General features: G+C 38.3%; 1 non-coding gene across 1 annotated transcript; it reads right to left on the reverse strand.

Annotated features, from left to right (window-relative positions):
* Positions 1 to 5,563: 5,563 nt before the first annotated feature.
* On the reverse strand, positions 5,564 to 5,669 carry LOC139688459 (U6 spliceosomal RNA). The gene has a single exon (XR_011700762.1). It is a non-coding gene; the product is annotated as a U6 spliceosomal RNA (small nuclear RNA).
* Between the last annotated feature and the right edge of the window lie 1,981 nt (positions 5,670 to 7,650).

Genomic DNA, 7,650 nt, shown 5'->3' on the forward strand with positions numbered 1-7,650 from the left:
GTTGATCTTCAAGGAAAAATAAATGTGGACACATGAAACAGTTTAAATTTTGATTTTACTGTTGCTTTTGCTAGAAATTTTTAAAATATTACGGCATCGAACCCTCTAAAATTAAATATTGATTCCCAGTAACCAGAATTTTCTCTTGCTATGTTGCTATTTTTTATGAAGGTAAGCTTACCCGTGAAAATTATGCACATATATTTATCTGAAAGTAGAAAAACATAAGAAAAAGATATTAAAAAATTACTTTTAGGCATAAAAAATCGAATTTATATCTAATAGATCAAAGAGCCCAGGATATTGATCTAAAAGGATTAGATATTGAAATAGAAAAAGAAATGAAAAGGAAAGAAATTAGAACATGTTATTGTGAATAGAAAACACCCAGCAAAATTACTAGAGCTAACGTAAAAGAGGAAGGTGTCTTATTCAGTCATTCAAAGAATATATGAACGATGAGCATGGACTGGACGCTTCTTAAAGTTTATCTTAATTCCCATTCAAAAAGAGAAAATCAGCAGTAAGTGAGGATTAAAGGACCGCGGTTTTTTAATTTCCTACTTCGAAAACGTAAAGATAAGGATTACCAAGGGAAGGATGGGGAACGGGGGAAATGACTTCGCAAAAGCTCAGTTTGGGTTGAGAAAGAGGAGGGGAGCAAGGGGTTTCATAAAATGAGAACATTCAATTAAAAGGAATATCATAAGGAATAATTTTTTTTGTTTGCTACATTTCGAGAGGGTAGGTGATCCTAAATTGGAAAATCTATATTAAAGCATTGCAATGGATGGTTAAATTGAGAAAAAAGTAGACTTATTTGCCGCTTATATACTGAGCCTGCATAAGTAATGGATAGACAGTTATAGATAAGGGAATGTGGAAAAGTATGCAAGTATGATATCTTAAAACAGACATGGGAAGGGCTTTAGGTATTTAGGACAAAATTGAGGTAATTAAGTCAGATTGTTAGCTGAACCAGTTTCATTTAGCCAGATTACGATAATACTTCAGTCATTTTCAAGTAAATTACAATAGCAGTGTGATGGGTATGAGTGAAGTTAATTAATGGAAAATAGAAAATTATGGGATTAGAAAGAAATAGAAAGGGTAAACATCAATAGGGTTGTTCGAAAATTAGAGCGCATTTAACTCTCAACAAATTTACGAATTATACTAGAACGTAAATGGGGAGAGAAGCATGGATAGGAGAATAATTGCGTGAGCTAAAGATATAGTCATTTAGATAGAGATGTTGTCAAAAACAGTTGAAATACAGATTAGATAATCACTTTAATACTATGCATTTATTGTTCTGATACTTTGTTGTCGAGTTGAGAATATAAGCGAAGGGTAATAGATTTTGAAATTAACCCTAATTGATGGAAAAGGATGAAATTGAAGTTTTATGAAGATGGCTGTTCGGAGAAATTCAGAGATGGTGGAAATAGATAGATAATGGTTTTTATTTGGGGGAAAATTGAGATCAAATGGACCCTTCTTCCTTTTAACCCATAGAAATAGTAGGTGTAGGAGTTAATGAGAGAATAAATATGTTGAAAATAGTTGGCCCTTTGGAGAACATAAATGTGTAATACGAGAGATTGAATTAGATTCATTTACAGTTATTTTGCTAAACAGTTTAGAGAAGTCTTAAGTGTCAGGAAATTCTACAGCATTTAATAAATATTTTCAGGGGTTATTCAAAATGTTTTCATCTTTACCATAAGACTATTTCTGTTTTTTATAAAAATTAATGCATATTTAAATAAATTTAAGAATTTGTTTCTTTTCTTTAGTAAGGCATAAGTATGGCTCTATAACATTAATAATATGCTCACCACAAGGTAAATGTGATTGAAATTTGCTGCGCTCTCCTAATATGTTCTATTACCCTTCACGATGATAGCAGGAATACAATTTTAAACTGCTCATTTCGCATTTAGTAAAACGTTTTCAATTTTAAGTGATTGAATGATTATCATATAAATGATGCGATTCAACTCAAAATAAAATTCTGGTGATGCACGAGACGAAGTATAGATTTCCTTGGAGTCGAATATTTTTGTTTCTTTCAGCTGTGAAAATGTGGGAACCAAATACGACCAGTAAAAACAAGAGTTTAATGTTTTTTCATGGGTCGGCAAAAATCGGAGGCGAGTTTAAGCATGAATAGACTTCCTATTCGTAATTTAGTCCAAGCCCGAAGATGGCTGGGTGATATTTACACATTTAGCGAACGAAAGGAGAGAAGCGTTCATGCTGAAGAATAAACTGCCGCATTTCTCGTATACATACAATCTACGCACCGAAAAAATAGAGGCCTTTGAACACCTGGTCTGATATCAGCTGCTGGTCCACTCAGCAAACTCGTTTTATCGACACGAAATGGGAGGATTGGCCCCGTAGCCCGATCTCTTAGACGCGCCAAGTGTAGGTCCACGGTATGTTATTGTCTCTTAAAGGATAGATTCGGGCTTTCTTCTACCACTCGGGGGTACTCCTCATCAAGGGAAGGACCTTTTTTGTCTACTTTTATCATCAACATTAATTATTTAAATATAAAATAGTACTACACTGGATATATAATATCATAATGCTAATTTTTCATTCAGTATGCATATCACATTGGTTCTTTATGCACTCTGAATATAATAGACACATGAGTATCATTTTCAAACTGTATTTTTTTCAAATCAAATTTGCTTATAGGCTGAATTTGGCAGATGCACTCAATATCTAATAATTAAGAGGATCATGATGTCAGAGCATATGGTTTTTGTTCCGCTTCAACTTTAGTTTATTCCATGGCACTGGGAACAACTGGCAAAAAACCGCCAATTGCAGAAAAAAAATTAGAAGAAACCCTTTTTCATACAAACTCTTTTCACATATATAACTCCATTCATGCTGTTAATGTTATTGAAAATTGTAAATGTTTTTAGGAGAAATGTGAAAAATTATCTTGTAAAAATCCGATGCAACAACTTAAAAATTATTTGTGAAATAGAATGTGTTTTTGCCAAATTAAACGTTGAATAATAAATATGAATTTATTCTTTCAATGCTTAAATAATGACATAATAACTTTTCTTTTGGAACCCACAATATGCTGAGAAAAACTTGGATTTTGTTTCTGACGGTTTTTTCAAGTTCTGCCTAGCGTTTTCTCGGTATAAATTTAACGAAACAATCCTCACGCAGCATAAGACTAAATAATAATGAAACTCGTCTAAATCGATCGCATGGCATGAGCTATTTTACTACAGAAAAATCAATGGTTATGAAAAAGAAAACTACAAATGTATGTATAACTTTTGTGGTGTCATTTCAATATGCAATGGCTCACTTGGTCAGTTATGAAATATATAATATTTAAAACGATCCCAAGTTTTGCACAAAAAATGGTAAGAGAGGTGAGAGCATTAAATCATCAATAATTCAATTATTCAATATGTATATTTGAACACTTCAATGTTTATATAATGCCAGTATGTTCAATTGTTACGAAGTATTTCGATTATTTTGAGCGTCACTTGGCATTATGTAGACACTTACTGGCCAATGAGTATTAGTGTCTGTGACCAATGGTATTTTTATTCCCAAATATATGAGATTGTTGATCAATATGTGCTCATGCTGGAAATTTTGATTGGAATATAATAAACCGTAAAAATGTTTTTTAATTACTGTAAAAATTAAAATATCAAAAAATTTTTGAAGTAAATATAAACGTATATCAACTATTTTATTAAAGTTTTGAGTTTACTATCCTGACAACTTTCTCATGCATATTATGATGGCATTACAACATCCATTGACAAGCTAATCCTATATTACGGATCCTAGATTGATAACTGGTCCAGAAAGATTTGAACTTCAGATTTCAAATTTGGATGAAAAATTTGAGTTTTTCGAATGTTATTAGTAATAGTTTACCTTCTCTTACACGGAGGTTGAATCACACTCGTGTTCAATTTTTGCTATTGAAATGTTACGAGCAGAATTATTTCGGTGCCCTATTTAGCGATTGACGCCCTAGCTGCCGACTGCTGGCCTTGTATAATTGATTCGATCCATCCTTTTTCCCTTTTCCCTAACCTATTCACCCTCCACCAAATCTCACGCTTCGCTCCCCCATCGTTTCCTCCTCTGTGGTCTCGCTTTCTCCACCATTCCTCCTCTCTTCCTTCGTCCCTCTGTGTGCCATTACGCCCTTCCACCCAGTCGTCCCAGGCCTGTACCACTTCGTGCCCACTCCTCACCGAAAAGATCTTGCCAATTGTTACCGTTTCATGACATTGCCTATAACTGCGTCCCGGCTCTCTCAAACCCCGCATCGCCCGCTTCCTTCCCTCCCTCCGACCCATCCCGATTCCACTCGCCCACACAATTGAATCACGCGCTCCACCCCTCCCTCCATAAGTGCCAATACTTCCTCATGAGCTCCTCCTCCGTAAATAGGGCCTCTCCATTACGTTTCATCGCCCTAGTCACTCCTGCTCTGCTTTCCTTCTCCTGTCATGCGGAAACGCGTGATTGCCAGGTGACCAATCGTGTGTGTTCTTTCCCGTGGTTATGATCCACTGCTCTCTCACTGTCTCCACATCCATACGCTCCCTTCCAAAGAAATATTAATGGGACTCCTCCCGGAAACAAGAATAATCACGTTACGCCGGTGATATAAGTATTCTGGACCCTCGGGTCGTGCCTCGTGTATGCGTTTTCAGAAGGACAGCAGAAACGTAACTCCATTATGCGTGCGTGTAAATGTAATTATAATCTTAATCATATTAAGTTCCCTTTTCCGACTAACGGAAAGCTTTACTTCTCTGACTTCGATATCCCTTGGCATTTTCCCCGAAAACCTAATGAAAGAACGTGCCCATTGCGACCTTCAGTGGGCCTTCGGAGGCAAGAATATTGAATTGCAGTAGGGCACATCAATTTTTTACCACATCACCAATTCGTACCATTTTGTCTCCACCGAATTGGAACTAAATTAGATTAATTTGAAAAGCTTACGCGCAGAGGGAATGCTACAAAACAAAGACACACGTAGTAGGTATCACATCAGTTATCTTCACCAACGTTGATTTCCATGATTTTGGCTCAAACCCTTACTTAGCGTCAACTTTTATTTCAGCTCTTCAATTTGAAGTAATGTTTGTAAGCCAATAAATCAATGTAATCACACTTTTAACGGTAGAATTTGGACGGTACCTAACAATTGATATTTTCTAGAGACTTCGTCTCTTTGCTTTACGTTATTATATTTCTTCTTCATTACTTTTTATGTTTTGCCAGCCTTCGTCCTGTCTTTTATCTGCCTTCTTGTACCCCAACTACACAACGATCTCCCTATTACGAGTACTCAGTATCAACCTTCAACATGTTACAACCTCTCTTCTTCCATTTTACGGAAAACCTCGGCGTCTATCTTCCTCTCCGTCCTACTTACTTTTTCCATACTTTGCCACATTCAAACCTCAGAATCCTCCAGTCTACCCTCATCTCCTTACCTCAAAGACCAGGTTTCAGATCCATAAAGCAAAGGCGTTTTAGAAAGGTGGAACGCTTAACGATTTTTGCGGGTCATCCTTTCGCGGGGACCATCCTAAAATGTTCTATGTCTTTACAATTTTAGTACATGCTCCACCGAATTAAACGGACGGTAAAGATTTCACAATTAGTTCTATCCTTCAAGGTTAACATATCTCATGCTATAATTTATATTTTCCGAGAATTCGAGAGACGAAAATCTGCGATGCATACGTTTGTCGCTCAACATCCGCCGGCCACGAAATCAACTAAGAAACTATTGCTTTGCATGGGCTTCTGTGACTGCCTCCTTTTTTCTGATCCGAAGGCAATGTCGTGAGGTATTTTCTGGAGTATCACCACATTCTCACTTCTTATTGGGATTAGGATTGGTTGAGTGTCATCTCACGACGGTGACCAGGTGTTTGATGCGGATTAGAATAATCCGTCGAGAATAAATCATTTGCATTTAGTTATCCGTCGATTGGTTCATTATATTTTGACACACCTTTCATATTTTTCTTTCTTTCTGTATAAATAGACTGTGTCTCACTTTCAGACAGATAAATTAAAGGATTTCCCGCGTACTTTAAAAACGATACGACGAACGCGTACTACGAGAACAATCATTTGGTCTCCCAGAAGGGGAGAAACAGTTCGTTATAATACTTATTAAAAAGGTCAACGTTAGCCTCTTGGTGACTTTTCCTGGATTTCCGCTGATGTACATGTCCAAAGTTAGTGCATTACGCAAGTATTTAAATATGCATAGCGTTTTTTATGCCATATTTGTGCTCTCAGTGGCGGTAAACCTTGGCCAGACAGTTGCGGCGATCACGAAAAACCATTTTATTCTGCAGACATGCCTTCCATTGTCCTGCTAAATTAATTCGCGATGCTTTTTATGGCTAGTTCTTATTCAGTCTAAAGTCATCCATGCGTCCTAAACGACGAAAATGACCTCAGTGGACGCGAACATCCCCCAGTAGGTGGGATAACTATGCGCCGCAGGGGGGCAACAGTCCTCAGAAATTGGCGCGCGCAAACGGAGAGCGCAACGCACGCCGTGGTGCGGTAATTGATGACAAATGGGCTTCCCGGAAAGGGAGGACGGGGGTAAGGGCAGAGCGGCCACACACACATCCCACACACCCCCTCCCGTTCCCCCCTCCCGCATTCCCTCCCTCCGCACCATCCACTGGACCACCTCTCAGGAGGGGGAGGGAGAGAGAGTGAGTGTATGGGACCGGCCCATCCATCCATTCAACTTCCGCCACGGCTGCCCTTTTGTAGCCGTGTTCCCCGGCACTCCTTTCCGCATCTCTTTAACCCTTCCCGCTCCAGCTTCCCCATTGTGTCCCCGGTTCCAACCCGGCCTCCACACCTCTCCCCCCTCCTCTGCCTCCCATGGAATCTTTCCGACCACTTGGAATTGCCCCCTTGGACTCCATCCTTCACGCGTCCCCCGACTACCTCGTCGTCGATGCTTCCCTCCCCCGTCTGCCTCCGCAGACCTCTTTGCCGAGTTCCTTTCTCTCACCCCCCTCTCTCACTCTCTCCTCCGCCTCACCTCGAAGATACGAAACTTGACCAGTTCCTCTTGATGGCGGTCATTCCATTGCATATTTCAGTACTCAACTCCAAGTTGTAATACCCGTAAAATAACCTCCAAATCATATTTCGCACCTCCGTGGCTGATTCGGGGCATTTAATTACTCAAGTATGAGTAATCTTCTCCCCGATTTTACTTGCATGGACGGGGAGTAAATTTATAATTTAATATATTTTGTTTACGATCGAGGGGAAAGTAATGATTTCCGTTTAGACTCCTGTATTTACTCTTATCTACTCCACATTTTCTCCTATAATTAATTGAATTAGTAAACATGATATTATCATAATTTTTTTTTTTAAATTGGAAGTCGTATTGATCAATAGTTTCATATGCTATAATTTTGTAATGTGATACATGATAAGACAAGCTGTTCCACATAATGTTTTCTAACGCTCTGGGTTAGAAACGTGTAGGGAAATGCGCAAACGTGCTATAGCGTGCAATTATTGTACAATGTCCGTAATGATATCTCCACTATGGTACTATATTTGCTT

This window comes from Hetaerina americana, unplaced genomic scaffold, assembly GCF_022747635.1.
Source record: "Hetaerina americana unplaced genomic scaffold, ioHetAmer1.1.p SCAF_2, whole genome shotgun sequence".
Lineage (NCBI taxonomy): Eukaryota > Metazoa > Arthropoda > Insecta > Odonata > Calopterygidae > Hetaerina > Hetaerina americana.